This window comes from Ailuropoda melanoleuca, chromosome 17 (genome assembly GCF_002007445.2).
Source record: "Ailuropoda melanoleuca isolate Jingjing chromosome 17, ASM200744v2, whole genome shotgun sequence".
Lineage (NCBI taxonomy): Eukaryota > Metazoa > Chordata > Mammalia > Carnivora > Ursidae > Ailuropoda > Ailuropoda melanoleuca.
In genome coordinates, this window is record NC_048234.1 from 7,058,781 (window position 1) to 7,081,997 (window position 23,217).

Genomic DNA, 23,217 nt, shown 5'->3' on the forward strand with positions numbered 1-23,217 from the left:
CTAGAAAGATTTTGAGAAAATTTACAAGAATACACTTATTGAAATGAACACTAGGGACGCCTGGGTGGCTCATTCAGTTAAGCATCTGCCTTCAGCTCAGTCATTTTCCCAGAGTCCTGTAATCGAGTCCCATGTCGGGCTCCCTGCTCAGTGGAGAGCCTGCTTCTCCCTCTGCCTGCTGCTCCCCTTGCTTGTTTTCTCTCTCTCTCTCAGACAAGTAAATGAAAGAAGAGAAGAAAAGAAATGAGAATTAGAAAGCAAAACAGAAAATTAGAATGGTGGAAATAAGGACAAATGCCAAACAGAAACCAACAGTGTGTTATAGTTACGCTTGGAGTTTCCCTCTTCCTTTCTCTAGTGAAAAAGAAGACACTGTTTGTTACCTAGCTGTTAGCATCAGCTATCAAAGGAACACTGAATTCTAAAGCTCTGTTGCTCAAGGTGTCCTTGGGTCAGCAGCGTCAGCATCAATGGGAAGCTTGTTGGAAATGAAAAAAATATCAAGTTGATCCCAGACCTACTGGAATAGAATCTGCACTTTAACAAGATCCCAGGTGATTTATATGCACCCTAGAATCAGAGCAGCACTGTTCTAAAAGGCATCCTTCACATCGGATTTCATACAGAAAATACATTTACAGGTTTTTTTTTTTCCAACAAATGCAGTAAATCACTGAATATATCTGTTTCTTATAGTAATGTTTGAAATAATAAAGGATATAATAATAAAACCAAGCCTAAGGCAGAGAGTTCTTAGACATGACCCAGCACCATTCATAAAAGAAAAATTCGGTAAATTTCATCCCAATTTAAAACTTTGGCTCAGAGAAAGACCCTGCCAAAAGGATGGACAGGCCACAGTCTGGGAGAAAATATCTGCAAACAGTATATCTAAGAAAGGACATTTATCCCAAATGTATAAACAACTGTTAAACTCAACAGTAAAACAAACAAACAATTGAATTTAGAAAGGGGGGATGAAGACATTATTATGGGCTGAACTGTGTCCCCTCAAAATTCAAATGTTGAAATCCTGACCCCCTCCCCATGCCTCAGATCGTATTTGGAGATAGATCCTTCAAAGAGGTGATTAAGTTACAAGGAGGCCATCACGGTGGGTCTGCTTCAGTCTGACTGGTGTCCTTATGAGAAAAGGACAGGTGGAGAAGGCCTGGCAGTCTTTCTAGGTGGCATTTAATGGCCCTGTTCTCTAGGGGCTGGCTCTTTCCCTGGGGCCATCTTAAAGGCACCGTACAGCCTAATGAGCAGAGAAAGAAGGGAGTAAAAACAGTTCTCTGACATATCTGTGGATTCAACCTTTAGAAAATGCTTACCTCACACAAAAAATATTATAATGTAAAGGAAAAAAAAACCCAGACTGATAAGCAGGCTATGTTCGGCTGTGCTATTCGGAAATAAGGATATATCACGTTAGACATTTACGATTATGGGGCAGTCATTAACACATTGCCAGGAGGAATGTAATAGGGTACAACCATTCTGGAAAAGAGTTTGGCATTTCCAAAAATCTAACGTGCACTTCCTGTACAATCCAGCCATAGTACCCTTGGGTGATTCCATGAAAAATAACAGAGAAACTGTTACATGGAAGGAAAACGAGAATAAAACAAAGCAAGGTGCCTTTCCAAAACTATTGCAAATATATTCCATTTAAAGCTGTCCCCGATCATATCAGATAGGTTTAGGCAGTTACATCGTCTCTATTGAGGATACCTTGAGGTACAGCGTGGAAAAAATGCTTAGGAAAATAATTTCATTTCTAAGCAAAGCACTTTCACGCCTTTTGTCTATGTGGATTCAAACTCATCTGGTTGTTTCTTCTTACTGACATGAGACATAACGCCTACAGCTCGGGACTTGTTTCTGTAATTGCTTCCATTATAAGTAAATCTATGTCTCTGTGTCAGAGAACCTGAAATTACCTTGCTCTTTTTATAGTCCCATGATTAGAGATACAGCACTGCAGTAAACTGACTAATTCGATTTCACATTTTCAGATTTAATAAAGGCTGGTTAACTCACAGGCTTACATTTCACTGTAAAAGTTGAGAAATTATGAAATATTAATCACATTTTCCGCATTTCCCATGTGAGGGACAACATGCAGCTTCCTTTTAATAAATATCTCCTCGTACTTAATACACAGAATGTATGAGAAAATTTCCTTACGCCGCTGGTGGGGAGGCCTGGCTCCAGGCCCTCTCCTAAAGCCCTGTTCTGATGGCTGTTTGCCTCGTGTTCTATTGTAGAGAGTCCCTGTTTATTGGAAACTGGTCTCTGGACCTACTCACTTGGATGCCACCACTGGCCTGGCAGATTTTACCAGGTGGGAGTGAATGGATTTTCCATAATGTAAGACCTTGTCACAGCATTCCAGTTCGGGAATCTCATTGTTTAACCAATACCTGAAGTCGGAACCTTTTGGAAGATAAATATTTAATCTTTTGGCTCTCTATCACAAACTATCAAGGCTTCCTCAGCAAACTCCACCCGTCTTTTTAAAGTAGATGCGATGTATATTGGTAAAACTGAGTGGATAACTAATAGTGAGGGCGCTTTTCCCTTCTGTACTTTAAATATCTGAAAAAGACCAGGTCATGTAACTGGGAACTTCAGCGAAGGTTCCAGACTATTCTCTTGTGGCTGGTTTTGGAAAGAGTGTAGTGCAGGGGAAATGTTGAGCTGAATCTCAGACTACGTGAATCCCAGTGACAAGCTCCATTCGGTCCTATCACCATAGTTACGTATAGAATGTTTCTGGTTGTTGGGGTGCCCGGCTGGCTTAGTCAGAAGAGCATGCCACTCTTGATCTTGGCATCATGAGTTTGAGCCCCATGTTGGGTGTAGAGATTACTTAAATAAATAAAAGCTAAAAACAAAAAAAAACGAATGTTTCTTGTTGCTCAGTCATCATTAAGGAAGATAAAATTTTATTTAAATTATAGTATCTGCTTAACTTTAAACCACCTTGGAGTGAAAATGTGCCGATATAAGTCATCTATCTGATGACACACCTAGTGTGAAAAGAACAGTTTAATGTACCTGTTTGCAATTCTATCGGGTATATACCTGAAGTGGAATTGCTGGGTCATGTGGTAATGCGATGTTTAACTTTTTGAGGACCTGCCAAGCTTTTGGCCAGAATGGCTTGTACCATTTTATATTCCCCCCGAGTAACGCACAAGTGTTCCAGTTTCCCCGCATCTCACCAGCTATTATTATCATTGCCGTCCTAGTGTCTGTGACATGGTACCTCATTGAGGTTTTAATTCGAGTTTCCCTGATGACTAATTATGTTTAGCATCTTTCCATGTGCTTCCTGGCCGTTTGTATATTTTTGGAGAAATGTCAATTCAAGTCCTTTACCCATTGGGTTGTTTGTGGTTTTGTTGTTGAAGTGTACGTGTTCTTTATATATTCTAGATACTGGATCCTTATCAGACATATGATTTGCAGGTACTTTCTCCTATTCTGTAGGTTATCTTTTCACTTTCTCAGTAATGTCCTTTGATAAAAGTTTGAAATTTTGGTGAAGTCCGGTTTATCTGTTTCTTATTGTGGCTCCTGTTTTTGGTGTCATATGTAAGAACCCATCGACAAGGCAAGGTCATGAAGATTTACCCTATGTTTTCTTCCAAGAGTTTTATGGTTTCAGTTCTTATATTAGCTCATGACCTGTTTTGAGTTAATTTTTATGTATGGTATGAGGTATAGGTCCAAGTTCATTCTTTTGCCTGTGGATATATCCACACAGCACCAGTTGTTGAAGAGACTCTTTTTTCTTCATCAAATGGTCTTGGCATCCTTGTGGGATATCATTGGCAATAGATGTATGGGTTTATCTTTGGACTTCAGTTCTGTTTTTTTGGTCCATATGTCTATCCTTATGCCAGCACCACACTGTTTTCACTGCTGTAGCTTTGTAATGAGTTTTGACATTGGGAAGTGTGAATCTTCCTCCTCTGTTATTCTTTTTCAAGATTGTTTTGGCTCTTCAGGGCCCTTTGCAATTCCATAGGAATTTGCAGATTAGCTTTTCCATTCTAAAAAAAAAGAAAAAAAAAGGGCCATTTGCATTTTCATAGTGTCTTCATCAGATCTGTAGATCTCTTTGGGTAGTATTGCCCTTTTAGCAATAAGTCTTTTAGTCCATGAACATGGGATGTCTTTCCATTTATTTAGGTCTTCTTTAATTCCTTTCAGCCATGTTTTATATTTTCAGTTGACACATTTTTCACCACCTTGGTTAAATTTATTCCCAGGTGTTTTATTCTTTTGGATGTTTATTAAATGAAGTTGATGTTATAATTTCCTTTTTGGATTATTCATTGCTACTATGTAGAAATCCAGCTGATTTTGTGTGTTGGTCATGTACCCTGTAACTTTGCTGAATTTGTTTAGTAGTTAGTACCTCTAACAGGGTTTTTTTTTAATGTGTGAATTCTTTGGGACTTTTTATATACAGGATCATATCCTCTCTGAATAGAAATCGTTTAATTCCTTTGCAGTTTGGATGCCTTTTATTTCTTTTTCTTGCTGAGTGGCTCTTCCAGTACAGTGTTGAACAGCAGTAATGATAGTTGACATGCTTGTCTTATTTCTGACTTTAGAGGAAAAGCTTTGAATATTTCACATTGAGTGTGATATTAGCTATGGACTTTTCATAAATGCCTTTATCATGTTGAGGTTTTCTCTTATTTCTAGTTCTGAGTGTTGTTTCTGTCATGAACTGGTATTGAGGCCCAAGGTGAAAGCTTAAGATCTTCTCGGGTCTTTTCTGAGCATGCTTCTTACATGTACATGGCTTTTCACATTTCCCCTAAATATGAGTACTTTTGAGTGTCCTAATTACCCAAGGACATTTTCTCCCTGGCTTCTTCTCCCAGGCCTTAGGTGATCTATTTTATGTCTCAGTTATAATAATTTGCATCAGACGTCTGCAGTTTGTCCACCTTGAAATATTTGTAAGCAATGCCCACCACTTTTCCAGCCTGGATGAGCTCCAAATTAGGCAAAACAGAAACAAGCACCTTGTGTCAGTCCTTCGGGTAGCCTCCACACAGATCAGAACATACCTACACAATGGTTTTTGGAAAAGATTTGTTTTGCTGTCCCCGTGACCAGGGACCAGGGTCCCACCCCGGGAACATGGGCTGCTGTCTTCAAGATGGCTACTGACCTGGGTGGAGTATAGGGCAAGAGCAAGTAAAAATAAAATTTCCACCAAACCTTCCTACTGTTATAAGTTTAACTTTTTCTTGATTCTGCATTCACTTGGTTACTGTAAAACTCTGCTTATTTTCTCACATTTTACGAAGTTGTGTCTGACAGTTACTGCTTAGTTTTCAGTTTTTCTGCCGGGGGATGAGCATCTGGGGCTGCCTACACCACCAAGGTTCTGCCGTCATTCTTTTTCATGTGTTTTTAAATAAATGGAATCATGCCAGTCATCTCATTTTGAAGCGTAATTTTATCATTCAAGTTTGCCATTCCCTGTAAATGTAAACCTCCATTAGGTTTAAGTGCTCTGTGTTGGTCTGTTGTACAGATTTCACACAATTTATTTACCTGTTTTCTTGATGGACGTATAGTTTCTTTCAGGTTTTTCTTTAGCGTTACAAATTATGCTCCGATGGACATCTTTATACACATGTATAAGAATTCCCGTGGGGAGTAATTTTTAAAGTGGAATTTCTGGGTCTCAGTATATGCCTAGTCTCATTTTATGGGATAGTACTTACTGTTCTCAAAGTGGTTATATCCATTTATATTCATACCAGCAATGTGTGATGGAGCCAATTTCTTCACGTCCTTGCTGATATTTGATATTATCTGCCTTCTGAATTTTTATAAATCTGAAGAATGTCAAACAATCTTTCCTTTTTGTTTTAACTAGTATTGTACAGATAGTAGAGTTGACGTTTTTGTTTTCAGTTGCTTAGTGGCCACTTGGATATTCTCTTCCATGAATTATCAGGTCATATTTCTCATATACATATGATTAGAAATAGAAAAACTGCTTTTTTATCTTTATTTTTCGATATATTTATCTCTTTCTCTTTGGTGTGTGTGGGTGGTTTTCAAGATTCATTTCTTTATTTTAGAGAGAGAGTGAGTGTGCGAGCAGAGGGAGGGGCAGAGGTAGAGGGAGATGGAAAGAATCTCAGGTAGACTCTTTGCCGAGCATGGAGCTCAATGTGGGGCTCAATCCCACGACCCCAAGACTGCGACCTGAGCTGAAACCAAGAGTCTTGACACTTAACCAACTGAGCCACCCGGGCGCCCCAGTATGCTGGGTGTTTTTATGCAAATATGTAAATTATATTTTATGTATTTTATAGAGAGAGAGAAAGAGAGAGCACGCGTGCTTAATTTTTTAATCTTTTAATAGGGGACTTCTCAATCACGTATATTGTGATTATTGATATGCCTGGGTTTCTTTCCAAATTGTGTTATGTTTTATTTACTGTTCTACCCTACATTTCTTCTCTCCCTTTTCTGCTTTTGAAGGATTGAATGAATTTTCTAAATTTTAGTTGCCCTTTAGTTCAGTTTACTTTTTCGTGTGAGCTTTATAAGCATGGCATGTTTTAAGAATTAACATCTTCTGGGGCACCTGGGTGGCACAGCGGTTGGGCGTCTCCCTTCGGCTCAGGGCATGATCCCGGCGTTATGGGATCGAGCCCCACATCAGGCTCCTCCGCTAGAAGCCTGCTTCTTCCTCTCCCACTCCCCCTGCTTGTGTTCCCTCTCTCACTGGCTGTCTCTCTCTGTTAAATAAATAAATAAAATCTTTAAAAAAAAAAAGAATTAACATCTTCTAACACTCTTTGGAGTTGATCGGTACTTGGGTCTTTGAGATCAGTAGAGCACAGCACTTAAAGAGCATAAACTCCAGAACCAGATACTCTGGGTTCAAGCTTGGCTTTGCCATCGACTGTATGACTTTGAGCATGTTACTAGGTATTTCCCTTCCTCATTTTCCACATATATAAGATGAAGAAAAATATAAAACCTCTCTTGAAGGCTACTATGAAGAGTAAGTGAGTCAATACATGTGAAGAGATAAGAACAATGCCTGGTGCATTGAAAACATTCAGTAAGTTTGAGCTGTAGTTATTTTTCCCCTAAACAGGGTGAAAACAATTTTATTTTTCATTGTTCCATACCCTATACTTTGGTTTTCTTCTAAGAAGCTATTAAATTTTTTTTAACAATTAATACAAATAAACCTACCAATCAGTTATACTGGTTTCTTGACTATTTCGGATTTTTTGTTTTGCTTTGTTTTTTTCTTTTTCTTTTTTTTTTTTTTTTTAAGATTTTATTTATTTATTTAACAGAGATAGAGACAGCCAGCGAGAGAGGGAACACAAGCAGGGGGAGTGGGAGAGGAAGAAGCAGGCTCATAGTGGAGGAGCCTGATGTGGGGCTCGATCCCATAACGCTGGGATCATGCCCTGAGCCGAAGGCAGACGCTTAACTGCTGTGCCACCCAGGCACCCCTGTTTTGTTTTTTTCTGAATGAATGTCTTTCTCTTATATTTGGTTCTCCTCTTACTAGAATCAACCAGTGATACCTTCAGAATAGACTTACGAGTGATATGAGGTTATAAAACACCTAAAACCTAGATAGAAACACCTAAAAATGTTTTTATTTTGTCTTCATATTTCATATAACAGTTCATCTTGGTGTAGAACTCTAACTTCAAAACTATTTTGCCCCAGAGTGTTAAAATATTTTATTTTTGCATTCATGGATTTTAATGAAAAATCTAATCTTGATCTGATTTTCATACTTTTTTTTTTTTTTAAGTAGGCTCCATGGAGCCCAACGTGGGGCTCAAACTCATGACCCTCAGGTCAAGACCTGAGCTGAGATCAAGAGTCAACTGACTCAACTGACTGAGCCATCCAGGCGCCCCTTCCTACTTTTATAAATTACTTATATGTCTCAGGACCCCTGGGTGGCTCAGTTGGTTAAGCATCTGACTCTCAATTTTGGCTCAGGTCATGATCTCAGCGTTGTGAGATCAAGCCCTATGTCAGGCTCTGTGCTGGGGGTGGGGCCTGCTTAAGATTCTCTCTCCCTCTGCCCCTCCACTCCTCATGCTTACACGCTTGCGCGCGCGCTCTAAAAAAAAAAAATTCTCAAAAGCTTTAAGAGCTTTTCTTTCACTTTACAGTACTGAAATTTTACTGTTATGTTCCAGGTATAAGTCAGTTTTTATCTACCTGCTTGGGACTTGGTGGGAGCTTCAGTCCAGAGCCTTGTATTTTCCTTTAGTTATTGGAATTTCCCCCCCCCCTTTTTTGCTCTTTATGTCACACTGTATTCCCCCTCTCTCCATTTTCTCCTTCTAACAAACCCCGCTTACTATGTGCCAGGCCTTGTTCTGCGTGATTTACATGTCATTAACTCATTTCACTTTCACAGCCACCCTATTGGGTGGGCGTTACTATCACCACTTCCTAGATGAGCAGACGGAGGTGGGAGAGGTCTGACAGATTGCCTGAGATCACACGTAACTCGGATTCCACCTGCACAGTCAGACTCGCAGCTTACGCTCTAGACCGCTACTCCACGTTACTTCGTCCTCTGCCTCGTCTTTCCCTGCATTCGTCCACCTCTTTTTCTCTTGTGCTACAGTCGGAAGAATTTCTTGGCTTATGTTTCCAGCCCACTTTCAGCTGTGTCCATTCAGGCTCTCTTTTGAGTTTTTAACTTTAAATAAAGAACATTTAAATTTTGGAGGTGTTTTTTTTTTTTTTACATGCTACGGTAAACAAAGGAAATGTCTCTTTGCCTCTCACTGATAGTATGAGAGAGATTCATTTTAGAGTCCTGCTGTGTGATGTACTAGCTCTTTGCTCGTCCATTTGCTGGATTTGGTGCCACCTTTTCACCGGAGCTGGTGATTCCTGGCTCTGTGCTCCTCTGTGTGTTTCTGATGTCCTGTTAGCCTTTTTGTGACTGTCGTCGTCTGTTACCCGCAGCTGACTTTGAGAGTTTGCCCGGAAGGAAACCTTACTGCCAGGCTGGCACCCTGCAGCATGTCCTCAGAAACTGAGCTGCAGGGGAGGTGGGCCAGTGGCAAGTCTCCCGAGAGGGGGCTCTGTTTCCCCCCTCAGGGTATCGTAGGAGTACCAGGCTCCTCCCACTTTTAACCCACGTGTCCGTATTTTCTGCTCCCGTGCGGTGAGCAGTTGGTGATGATGGGTAGAAGAGCCAGCCTGCTCATTGCCCTGAGCACCATAACCCAAGCCAATGTACCCTACTGCCCCAGCGCCCCTCCTGCTCCGAGCGTGTACCATTCCTAAGGTGAGGAGCTGCTCTGTCTCTTGGCAGCTGCCCTCTCCTGTTTATATCTGCCTCTGATTTCCCTCTTCAGTCCTCAATTCATCTTCCAGGGATTTCTCAAAGTTTTTGACCATGAGCCTTTTGTCTTTTCCTTTAATGAACTGTTAGTGAATACGACGTCTGCCATTTCTGGGGACTTGGGTTTGGCAGAGGCGTAGTCTTGGGGACGTTCTTAATCCACCTTTAGAATTCTCTCTAGCTCGCTCTCCCTCTCCTCCTTTCTCACGTGGCCATATTTCCTAATAACGCCAATAGCATTCTTTCTTTGGCTCTTTCCACGGATACTGTTTTTCTCCATCATCTCCTCAAATCTGTCCAGATATTACTCTTTTCTTCTTCTTCATCTGGGCTGGGCAATGGTTAAATATCTTTAACACCCCTCTTTATTTCTTCCTTGATATTACCCCTTCTTGATCAGAGCTACGGATGTGGCCATGGGTTAACAAACAGTTTGCGAACGTGCTCTCAAAGACAGCAGGCAGAAAAGCAGGGATGCTGGTATATTTTACAAATGAGACTCCTTTCCTCACATACCTCACAGGCTTATCATAATTCTAATGACAGACCTTTCCTGGCTGCAGCAATGTTAAAATTTCTATTGGTTCTTAAAAAACTTTATATTGAAACTCTTCACACTCCTACACTCCCCCACCTGAACGAACATGGATGTTTTCTGACTACTGTATGTCTCACGTCCAGCTTAGTTTATGTGCATGCTATACATTCATATCTTCATATGCCCTTGTGTTGATGTGAATATGAATACGGATACCTGGAAATAAAAATCCATGTTGAGTGCGGCTTTTATCAGGCACATTCTTTTGAGCAGAAGCCTTGGAAACATGAGCAGAGCTCAATCAACCTGAAGATTTTGATAAGCCTAAATGACTTCTTTGCTCATTGTCTGCTATCATCAAGTTTTAGAGTTCACTGATAGCATTCGTGGTTTCTTTTTGTGCTGAAACACAAAATAGATTTTTTAAAAAAGATTTTATTTATTTGAGAGAGAGAGAGTACAAGCAGGGGAAGGGGCAGAGGCAGAGGGAGGAGCCAACTCCCCGCTGAGCAGGGAACTTGGATGCGGGACTTGATCCCAGGACCCCGGGATCATGACCTGAGCTGAAGGCAGACGCTTCACTGCAATAGCCACCCAGAGGTCCTGAGCTAACGTTTATTTAAGGGTGAAATACTGACTGCTTTTCCGTTGGGATTGGCAGCACAGGGAGGATATCCACTTCTATTCAGTGTTAGTGCAATTACATATGACAAGAACTGAAAGATCTAAATATTGGAAAAGAAGATGTAAAACTGTCTTTACTTTCAGATAACATAATTATATAGAGAGAAAACCCGAAAGAATCTACAAAAAAACTGTAAGAGCAATTAAATAATAAGTTGGCAGGATACATGGTTAGTATATAAAAATCAGTAGTCTGTCTGTAAACCAATAATGAACAGATGGCAAATGAAATTTTTAAAAAACGCCATGCACAATAGCATCAAAAACATGCGTGTTGATCAATTTAATGAAAAGTATACAAAATATATATACTGAAAACTACAAAACATCTTTGAACATATGAGCTAATAAAGTGAAGATAGTTGCTATGTTCCTGGTTTAGAAAACTTACTGTTGTTAAAATGTCAGTTCTTCCCAACTTCATCTAGGAATCCAGTTCATGTCCCAGTTAACATCTTAGCAGTGTGGTTTTTTTTTCTCTTAATTCCAATATAGTTAACATACAGTGTTATATTAGTTTCAGGTGTATAGTATAGTGATTCAGTACTTCCATACATTACTCAGTGCTCAGCCCTCCCCCCTCCTCCCTCTGGTCACCATCTGTTTGTTCTCTAGAGTTAAAAGTCTGTTTTTTGGTTTGTCCCTTTTTTCTTCCTTTGTTATATGTTTTATTTCTTAAATTCCACATGTGCGTGAAATCATGTGGTATTTGTCTCTCTCTGACTGATTTCACTTAGCATAATACCCTCTAGGTCCATCCATGTTGTTGCAGATGGCAAGATTTCATTCTTTTTTATGACTGAATACTATTCTGCTCTGTATATGGACCAGTGCTGTTTCATCCATTCATCTATGGATGGACACTTGGGTGGCTCCCCTAACTTGGCTATTGTACATAATGCTTCAGTAAACATAGGGGTGCATGTATTTTTTCAAATTAGTGTTTTCCTATTCTTAGATAAATACTGAGTAGTGGGATTACTGGATCATAGGATAGTTCTATTTTTAATTTTTTGAGGAACCTCCTTACTGTTTTCCAGAGTAGATACACGAATTTGCGTTCCCACCAACAGTGCGCGAGGATTCCTTTCTATTCACGTCCTCGCCAACACTGGTTGTTTCTTGTGTTTTTAATTTCAGCCATTCTGCCAGGTGTGAGGTGATGTCTCGTTGTAGTTCTTTGTTTTAAGTTTTTATTTGAATTCCAGTTAGTTAACATGTAGTGTAATATCAGATTCTGATGCACAGTGTAGTGATTCAGCACTTCTGTATATCACCCAGTGCTCATCACAGGTGCCCTCCTTAATCCCCATCACCTAGTTCAGCCATCCCCCTCCTCCCTTCCCCTCTGGTGACCATCAGCGTGTTCTTTCTCATTATAGTTCTGAGTTGCATTCCCCTGATGATGAGGTCAAGGGATGCTCAAATTATTGAGCGTCTCTTCTTGTGTCTGTTGGCCAGCTCTCTGTCTTCTCTGGAAAAAGGTCTGTTCATGTCTTCTGCCCATTTTTTAGTTGGATTATTTGGGGGGTTTTGGTGTTGAGTTGTATAAGTTTTTTTTATATATTTCGGATACTGACCCTTTATCAGATATGTCATTTGCNGTTCATGTCTTCTGCCCATTTTTTAGTTGGATTATTTGGGGGGTTTTGGTGTTGAGTTGTATAAGTTTTTTTATATATTTCGGATACTGACCCTTTATCGGATATGTCATTTGCAAATATCTTCTCCCATTCAGGAGGTTGTCTTTTAGTTTTGTTGATTGTTTCCTTTGCTGTGCAGAAGATTTTTATTTTGATGTTGTCCCAATAGTTTATTTTTGCTTTTGTTTCCCTTGCCTCAAGAGACAAATCTAGGAACACGTTACTACAGCCGATGTCGGAAAAATTACTGCCTGTGCTCTCNCTGACCCTTTATCAGATATGTCATTTGCGCAAATATCTTCTCCCATTCAGTAGGTTGTCTTTTAGTTTTGTTGATTGTTTCCTTTGCTGTGCAGAAGATTTTTATTTTGATGTAGTCCCAATAGTTTATTTTTGCTTTTGTTTCCCTTGCCTCAAGAGACAAATCTAGAAACACGTCACTATAGCCGATGTCAGAAAAATTACTGCCTGTGCTCTTTTCTGGGATTTTTATGGTTTCAGGTCTCCCATTTAGAGTCTTTTTTTTTCTTTAATAGAAATTGATAAGCTGATTTTAAAATGCAAAGGACTTTGTATAGCCAAAAGCAGTTTTGAAGAATAGTGTTGGAAGACTTATTCTGCCTAATGTGAAAACTTACTATAAAGCTGTAGTGATCAAGATACAGTGGTATTAACATGGGCATAGAAAAATCAATGGGAGGGGCGCCTGGGTGGCACAGCGGTTAAGCGTCTGCCTTCGGCTCAGGGCGTGATCCTGGCGTTATGNATTTTTATGGTTTCAGGTCTCCCATTTAGAGTCTTTTTTTTTCTTTAATAGAAATTGATAAGCTGATTTTAAAATGCAAAGGACTTTGTATAGCCAAAAGCAGTTTTGAAGAATAGTGTTGGAAGACTTATTCTGCCTAATGTGAAAACTTACTATAAAGCTGTAGTGATCAAGATACAGTGGTATTAACATGGGCATGGAAAAATCAATGGGTGGAACAAGACAGAGTGCAGCTACAGAAACACTTATATAGTCACCTGATTTTTTTCAACGTCACTGAAGTGTAATCAGCAAACAGAAGTTTAAGATCTTTTAACTGTACAGTGTGATGGTTCGATACATGTTTTGCTTTGTGGAAGGAGTCCTCCCATCTAGTTAATCAACATGTTCATAACCTCACATACTTACCTTTTTTTTTTTTTTTTTTGGTGAGAACACTTAAGTTCTATCTTAGCCAATTTCATTTATTACAATTCAGTGTTATCAACTGTAGTCACCATGTTATACTCTAGATCCTCAGAACTTACTCATCTTATAACCATCAGTACACCCATAGGTTGTTTCTGTACCNTTTTTTTTTTTTTTTTTTTTTTTTTTTTTGGTGAGAACACTTAAGTTCTATCTTAGCCAATTTCATTTATTACAATTCAGTGTTATCAACTGTAGTTACCATGTTATACTCTAGATCCTCGGAACTTACTCATCTTATAACCATCAGTACACCCATAGGTTGTTTCTGTACCTTGGTTATAGTGAATAATTATATAAGGACAGTATAGATATATCTTTGAGATGCTGATTTCATTGCCTTTATATGCACAGAAGTAGGATTCCTGGATCATATGGTACATTTCTTTTTTTTTTTATTATTTTTAAGGGAGACTCCATACTTTTTTACATAGTGGATATACCAGTTTACTTTCCTACCAGCAGAGTACAAGAGTTCTCTTTTCTCCATATCCTGACCAGCATTTGTTATCTGTTACATTTTTGATAATGGCCAGCCTACAAGCACGAGGTCATATCTCATTGCGGTTTTGATCGCATTTCCCAAACGATTAGTGATATTGAGCAATTTTCCTTGTACCTGTTAGCCATTTGTATGTCTTCTTTGAAACAATGTCTATTTAAGTCTTTTGCTCATTTTTTAAATTGAATTTTTTTGTTTGGTTTTTGTTTTTCTGTTACCGAATTTTATGAGTTTTTTTTATATTTTGGATATAGATTTTGAATATTAACCTCTTATAGGCTATGTGGTTTGCAGGTATCTTCGCCCATTCTATAGGTTGTTGTTGATCCTGTGATAGTTTANGTGTAATCAGCAAACAGAAGTTTAAGATCTTTTAACTGTACAGTGTGATGGTTCGATACATGTTTTGCTTTGTGGAAGGAGTCCTCCCATCTAGTTAATCAACATGTTCATAACCTCACATACTTACCTTTTTTTTTTTTTTTTTTGGTGAGAACACTTAAGTTCTATCTTAGCCAATTTCATTTATTACAATTCAGTGTTATCAACTGTAGTCACCATGTTATACTCTAGATCCTCAGAACTTACTCATCTTATAACCATCAGTACACCCATAGGTTGTTTCTGTACCTTGGTTATAGTGAATAATTATATAAGGACAGTATAGATATATCTTTGAGATGCTGATTTCATTGCCTTTATATGCACAGAAGTAGGATTCCTGGATCATATGGTACATTTCTTTTTTTTTTTATTATTTTTAAGGGAGACTCCATACTTTTTTACATAGTGGATATACCAGTTTACTTTCCTACCAGCAGAGTACAAGAGTTCTCTTTTCTCCATATCCTGACCAGCATTTGTTATCTGTTACATTTTTGATAATGGCCAGCCTACAAGTACGAGGTCATATCTCATTGCGGTTTTGATCGCATTTCCCAAACGATTAGTGATATTGAGCAATTTTCCTTGTACCTGTTAGCCATTTGTATGTCTTCTTTGAAACAATGTCTGTTTAAGTCTTTTGCTCATTTTTTAAATTGAATTTTTTTGTTTGGTTTTTGTTTTTCTGTTACCGAATTTTATGAGTTTTTTTTATATTTTGGATATAGATTTTGAATATTAACCTCTTATAGGCTATGTGGTTTGCAGGTATCTTCGCCCATTCTATAGGTTGTTGTTGATCCTGTGATAGTTTAATTTGCTATGCAAAAACTTTTTAGTTTGAATTATGACAGAGGAGCCAGGAATATACAATGGAGAAAAGATAGTCTCTTCAATAAATGGTGTTTGGAAAACAAAAAAAAGAATGAAACCAGATGCCTATCTGACACCATACACAAAAATCAACTCAAAATGAATTAAAGACTTGGATTTAAGACCCAAAACAGTAAAACTCCCAAAGAAAACATAAGGAGTAATCTCCTTGACATTGGTCTTGGTGATAATTTTTTTTGTGTTTGACCCCAAAAAGCAAGGCAACTAGAGCAAAAATAAACACGTAGTACTACATTGAACTACAGTCAGTTAGTTTTGACAAAGGAACCAAAGCTGTTAAATGAGGAAAGAAAAATATTTTCAACAAATGGTGCTGGAACAGCCAGATATCCATATAGAAAAATGAATTGGTAAGGAGAAAATGTAGTTAGTAAGTTAGAATATAGAAAGTTGGTAAATTTAAAAAGTAAATCAAGTAAATGTCATTTAAAAAAAAATATGGTAGGGGCGCCTGGGTGGCACAGCGGTTAAGCCTTCAGCTCAGGGCGTGATCCCGGCGTTATGGGATCGAGCCCCACATCGGGCTCCTCCGCTAGGAGCCTGCTTCTTCCTCTCCCACTCCCCCTGCTTGTGTTCCCTCTCTAGCTGGCTGTCTCTATCTCTGTTGAATAAATAAATAAAATCTTTTAAAAAAAAATATGGTAGGGGTGCCTGGGTGGCTCAGTCATTAAGCTTCTGCCTTCGGCTCAGGGCACGATCCCAGAGTCCTGGGATCGAGGCCCACACCAGGCTCCTCCACTGGGAGCCTGCTTTTTCCTCTCCCACTCCCCCTGCCTGTGTTCCCTCTCTCGCTGGCTGTCTGTCTCTCCATCAAATAAATGAATAAAAATCTTTTAAAAAATTATTTAAAAATATTAAAATTATATTATATGTATATTATATGCATCTGACTCAGGTTGTGATCGCAGAGTCATGAGATCAAGACCCGTGTTGGGCTCCATGCTCAGTGCAGAGTCTGCTTGTCCCTCTCCCTCCCTCTCTGCATCCCCTATCTAAAATAAATAAATAAATAAATAAATCTTAAAAAACAACAACAACAACAACAACCTTGGCATGGAAAAATGTCAGTTATTCCTTAATAAATTAATATAAAACTAGTAACTGTAGTGTCAGGATTTTGCTGTGAATCCACATAAGCTGATCAAAAGTTTTTTTTAACCTTTTCTTTTCATTTTTTTCTTTTCATTTTTATTTTTTGCATGAAGGATCCAAGGATTTAATTTACATGACAGGGAAGAACTAAAAATACTTGTTACAAAAATCAAACTGCAGGAAACAATAAATATGAAAGAGCTATTCACTTCTTTTATCTGGAAGTCTTTCTGAGCACCTGAAATAAATCTAAAGAGCCAAGTAAAGACCCCCGAAATTGATTAGTTCAACATACAGTGAAGAAAATAACATTTTTTTTCAATCTCAATTGGAAAAGAACACTAATTACCTAGTAATTTAGATTTCCTAATTTTTTTTACAAGTTTTAAGGCTCATACTCAAAGTTCAACCTGTGTTTTAACATTTTTAAGTTCAGACATATCAAAGCTTAAAAAAGTATAGAAGGCTTGTAATTTTTTTATTGCTTTCATTAAAAAAAAAAAAAAAAAAAAAAAAAAAAAAAAAAAAAAAAAAAAAAAAAAAAATGAAGCCACGTCGATTTTCTACACCCACAAGAGTGAAGAAAGAAGTTCTGTATTCCCTTTTTACTAGGATATGGTCTCTTGTGGAAATCATCTCTNGTGTAATCAGCAAACAGAAGTTTAAGATCTTTTAACTGTACAGTGTGATGGTTCGATACATGTTTTGCTTTGTGGAAGGAGTCCTCCCATCTAGTTAATCAACATGTTCATAACCTCACATACTTACCTTTTTTTTTTTTTTTTTTGGTGAGAACACTTAAGTTCTATCTTAGCCAATTTCATTTATTACAATTCAGTGTTATCAACTGTAGTCACCATGTTATACTCTAGATCCTCAGAACTTACTCATCTTATAACCATCAGTACACCCATAGGTTGTTTCTGTACCTTGGTTATAGTGAATAATTATATAAGGACAGTATAGATATATCTTTGAGATGCTGATTTCATTGCCTTTATATGCACAGAAGTAGGATTCCTGGATCATATGGTACATTTCTTTTTTTTTTTATTATTTTTAAGGGAGACTCCATACTTTTTTACATAGTGGATATACCAGTTTACTTTCCTACCAGCAGAGTACAAGAGTTCTCTTTTCTCCATATCCTGACCAGCATTTGTTATCTGTTACATTTTTGATAATGGCCAGCCTACAAGTACGAGGTCATATCTCATTGCGGTTTTGATCGCATTTCCCAAACGATTAGTGATATTGAGCAATTTTCCTTGTACCTGTTAGCCATTTGTATGTCTTCTTTGAAACAATGTCTGTTTAAGTCTTTTGCTCATTTTTTAAATTGAATTTTTTTGTTTGGTTTTTGTTTTTTTGTTACCGAATTTTATGAGTTTTTTTTATATTTTGGATATAGATTTTGAATATTAACCTCTTATAGGCTATGTGGTTTGCAGGTATCTTCGCCCATTCTATAGGTTGTTGTTGATCCTGTGATAGTTTAATTTGCTATGCAAAAACTTTTTAGTTTGAATTATGACAGAGGAGCCAGGAATATACAATGGAGAAAAGATAGTCTCTTCAATAAATGGTGTTTGGAAAACAAAAAAAAGAATGAAACCAGATGCCTATCTGACACCATACACAAAAATCAACTCAAAATGAATTAAAGACTTGGATTTAAGACCCAAAACAGTAAAACTCCCAAAGAAAACATAAGGAGTAATCTCCTTGACATCGGTCTTGGTGATAATTTTTTTTGTGTTTGACCCCAAAAAGCAAGGCAACTAGAGCAAAAATAAACACGTAGTACTACATTGAACTACAGTCAGTTAGTTTTGACAAAGGAACCAAAGCTGTTAAATGAGGAAAGAAAAATATTTTCAACAAATGGTGCTGGAACAGCCAGATATCCATATAGAAAAATGAATTGGTAAGGAGAAAATGTAGTTAGTAAGTTAGAATATAGAAAGTTGGTAAATTCAAAAAGTAAATCAAGTAAATGTCATTTAAAAAAAAATATGGTAGGGGCGCCTGGGTGGCTCAGTCATTAAGCTTCTGCCTTCGGCTCAGGGCACGATCCCAGAGTCCTGGGATCGAGGCCCACACCAGGCTCCTCCACTGGGAGCCTGCTTTTTCCTCTCCCACTCCCCCTGCCTGTGTTCCCTCTCTCGCTGGCTGTCTGTCTCTCCATCAAATAAATGAATAAAAATCTTTTAAAAAATTATTTAAAAATATTAAAATTATATTATATGTATATTATATGCATCTGACTCAGGTTGTGATCGCAGAGTCATGAGATCAAGACCCGTGTTGGGCTCCATGCTCAGTGCAGAGTCTGCTTGTCCCTCTCCCTCCCTCTCTGCATCCCCTATCTAAAATAAATAAATAAATAAATAAATCTTAAAAAAAAAAAAAAACAACCTTGGCATGGAAAAATGTCAGTTATTCCTTAATAAATTAATATAAAACTAGTAACTGTAGTGTCAGGATTTTGCTGTGAATCCACATAAGCTGATCAAAAGTTTTTTTTAACCTTTTCTTTTCATTTTTTTCTTTTCATTTTTATTTTTTGCATGAAGGATCCAAGGATTTAATTTACATGACAGGGAAGAACTAAAAATACTTGTTACAAAAATCAAACTGCAAGAAACAATAAATATGAAAGAGCTATTCACTTCTTTTTTCTGGAAGTCTTTCTGAGCACCTGAAATAAATCTAAAGAGCCAAGTAAAGACCCCCGAAATTGATTAGTTCAACATACAGTGAAGAAAATAACATTTTTTTTCAATCTCAATTGGAAAAGAACACTAATTACCTAGTAATTTAGATTTCCTAATTTTTTTTTACAAGTTTTAAGGCTCATACTCAAAGTTCAACCTGTGTTTTAACATTTTTAAGTTCAGACATATCAAAGCTTAAAAAAGTATAGAAGGCTTGTAATTTTTTTATTGCTTTCATTGAAATATATCTTCTTTTTTCCAAAAAAAAAAAAAAAATGAAGCCACGTCGATTTTCTACACCCACAAGAGTGAAGAAAGAAGTTCTGTATTCCCTTTTTACTAGGATATGGTCTCTTGTGGAAATCATCTCTAAGACATTGCTTTTTTTTCTTCATAAGAACGGTCTTCATCTTTTTTAGGGTTTAATGCTAAAGCCTGAAAAGCTTCATCATTAACAAGCAGCTCCCCTGTCCTGATTTCATTCCTTTGTCTTTCCAAAGGCACCTCGCTCGCCACCTTTTCGGGAGCCCGGGGCTGCATCTCTGTTGGTGACCAGAGGTCGCTCCTCCATCCACATCCCCCTGGTCTTCTGCCCCGAAGTGGCCATTGGGCAGCTTTCTCTTTACAGAAAGACTGGAGTCAGGGATCACCTCACCCTTCACGAAGAGCGCTTCACTGTTCTCAGTAAAATTAGGTTGGATCTGGAGGTCTGAGCTGCTGTCCTTTGGAGCCCGTCTGCAGCTCAGCAGGTGGATGGCACTGGCTGCCCCGTCATGTTGCCAGTGTAGACCCCACAGTGGTGGATGCCCTTGAACGCCGGAGATTTCAGAACTGTATGGACTCTTGTTGGGGTGAATGTGCTGCCTCGCCTTCAGATGCAACTCAGACACCTCGGTTGTCACGAAGGTGCCAAAGCCAAAGGGGCAAGTCACTGCTTGTTTGCTGGGGCTCCGGGAGGCACCTGCTGTCTGGGGTCGCATGGGCACGAGTGACTTGGAGTCTCTCCCAGCCAGTATGGCCAAGCAGACTTCCCACTCCCCAAGCTCTTCCTTTGGCAATATGGTAGCGAAATCGAGACGGGAAAACATCAGGTTGCCGTTAGCATCGAGATCCAACCGAGAACCTTTGTCTCTGTAATCCACAGGTAATTTCTTCTTCCCTCGGCACACAGTCCTACTGTGCCCTGAAAGGCCTTTCATGTCATGGAAAGTGCACGGACAGAACACGCGCCCCAGGCCATTGGCAAGTGATGGATAAGCTCTTTCTCGGACACTAAGCATTTACAGGAGAGACACCGAACTGTTTTCTTGCCCATGCACTTTACAAATGGTGCACATGCTGCCAGGTTGTCAGGCTCCAGGTTTTCAGCAGATTTGGATTCACTGGGCTCATATTATGAGCCACTTCCATAGGAACCTGGGAGACATTGTAAGGGAAGAGCTCATTGCAAACCAGACAGGTTTTCCACTGCTTTGCCTGTTTGAGCGCCTGGTTGGCTTCTGCCACAGATGGCGAGGCCTGAGCATACCCACCACTGGAGGAGATGGCACGCAGGAGCTGGGTGGGCATCTGGGGCAGAGGGGACAGTGGCAGCACCTCCTGGAGGCACAAAGTGACAGATGCTGGGGCAAGCGTGGATGTGGGAATGCCAATCACCTGTTTCCCCGTCGGCATGAGCTGTCCGAGAATAAAGCCTGCCAGGAGGCCCGGGGTGTTTTGAGAGGCGCCAGGTCTCACTGGCTGATTTGCAGGCAAAATGTTGGTGCTCACAGACTGGTTTAGTTGTAGGGCTCCAGGTCCCACTGGCTGGCCCTCGGGGAGCACTCCTCACAGGACGGGCTGACGAAGCTGAAGGACACCAGAATTAATACCCTGGTTCGCAGGGAGAGCGCCTGCTGAGACTCTCTGGTTGGGAGAAGGGAGCCCAGGTGGGACCACCTGGCCTGTAGGAAGGACCCCAGAAGTGGCCATCTGTCCCGAAGGGACAACCCCAGCAAGTGTCATCAGGCCTGCAGGAAGGACCCCTGATGCGACTGTCTGACTCACTCCTTGTGAGACAGCCTGAAGAACCCCGGGGGGGTGACAGACGGATGGACAGGAAGGATGCCAGGCCCAGGCAGGTCTCTCGACGGCAAGAACTCCAGGCCCAAAAGGCTGGCTGAGGAGTAAAGGCCCAGGACGGATGGTCTGGTTTATGTGTAGGACGCTGGTTCCAACAGACCTATTTATAGGTCCGACTGGCTGACGCAAGGGCAATGTGGGAGGATTTGCTGACCGAGCAAGTGGGACTCCATGAGAAGGAAAGACAGGCTGGGGAGCAGAGGAAGGCAGAGGACTGGAGACTACAGTCATGTGAGAGTGTGCCACGGCAAGGGTGAGGCTTCCAGAAGGGCCCCAGGCCACAGTCACTGGCCGGACCAGGTCTGGCTCTGGCTGCGGGGATGTGGGGATGTGGCTGCGAGGCCCGGAGTGAGGCTGTCCGGTGGTACAGCCAAAGGTGCCGCCGGCTTTGCAGCAACGTGCCTTTGCTTCAAAAGTCCAGGCTTCTTAATATGTTCTGAAATCCCGCATCTAAGTTTATCCTCCAAGTCCCTGTGAAGGTTTGATGTGAAAATAGGATACATTACCGCATCCCGGCTGCTGGAATTGGTGTTGCATTTTTTACAGTAATACTTGTCACATGGTGGCACCTTCTCAGTAGAAAGGCTGTGCTCAGTTTTCGGTTGCTCGCCCATTTCCTCAGTTTGCAGGCCAAAGGAGGCGTGAATAAAGTCGTGAAAATGGGCTACCAGTGCATGCTTCTTGCTGCAGCACACAGTGCTTGAGAAGTTACATTTTAAACATGTAAAAGTTATCATGTCCCTCCTCAAAGTTTTAGCGTCACCCAAAATAGTCACTGGGTGGTTCTGGAATTTCCGAACAGGTGCATGGAACATTCCAAAGTGCCTTCCCACAATTTGGGGTTGAGAAGAAAATACACAGTTTGGACAAGGGATCACCAGCTCCTGATCAATGTCATCTTCATGGTAACGATGAAAATGATTTTTGAATGAAGTTATAGCCTTTTTGTATTTACAGAGGCTGCAACAGTATGGCTTTGTTCGGTATCTCACTTTCTTTCTAGAAGGTTCCCCGAGAGAAGTATCTCCCCGTGGTGTGTTAAAAAAAAAAAAAAAAGTACTTCTCTCCTGGATTAAGGCCTTTAAGGTACTTCGGCAGCTCCTTGCAGCTGTCAAGCTCAGTATCCACAAGAATGCCTTTTGCCTTTTTTTCATACCTTCCTGATGTTGTCAAGATTTTCCACAGGAATTTTGAAACATTTTTTAATTTTTTCCTAGGGGCGCCTGGGTGGCTCAGTCGGTTGGGTGTCTGACTCTTGATCTCAGCTCAGGTCTTGATCTCAGGGTCTTGAGTTCAAGCCTCAAAGCCTCACCTAACAGAGAAGCTGTCAAGAACCTCATGATGGTGTTCCTGAAANGGAGGGCACGTATTGCATGGTGCACTGGGTGTTATACGCAACTAATGAAGCATCAAACTTTACATCGGAATCTGGGGATGTACTGTATGGTGATTAACATAATATAATAAAATAAAATAAAAAAAAAGAAGTGGGGCTTCTAAGTTGAGTCCACCACATTTTACCAGTGACTTCTGCAGCGATGTCAGCAAAATCCTTGCCTTTAGAAGTTCAGTCATTCTGCCCTGTATGCGCTTTGCAACGGATTACTGATACCTGAGCGGGCAGTTGTGAAGCCACTAACAACTGGGATATTCATTTTCCACGAGATATTTCAGTTCCCACTGAAGTCAGGGATCCCCTATTTTTTTCACATTTTCCCTATGACGTAATAGACACCAAATGCATATTTACTATCAGTATATAGATTCACTTTTATGTCCCAAACCACGAATTGCAGTCCTAGAGCTGCTGTTAACTTGGCTGCTCCTGCCGCTTTAATTCCAGGCAAAACATAAGCTTCCAAGATTTCCTGAGCAGTTGCCACAATGCGTAAAGCCTCAATATGGCCCTTTTCCTCCCGGGCCAATGATCCATCAGTAAATGTTATCAAATATGCACTTTGAACAGGAATATCGGAGGGGCGCCTGGGTGGCACAGCGGTTAAGCGTC

The 23,217-nt window shown here is 39.9% G+C and overlaps 1 pseudogene; it reads right to left on the reverse strand.

Moving 5' to 3' along the window:
* Positions 1–19,220: 19,220 nt before the first annotated feature.
* Positions 19,221–22,398, reverse strand: LOC100469538 (annotated as a pseudogene).
* Between the last annotated feature and the right edge of the window lie 819 nt (positions 22,399–23,217).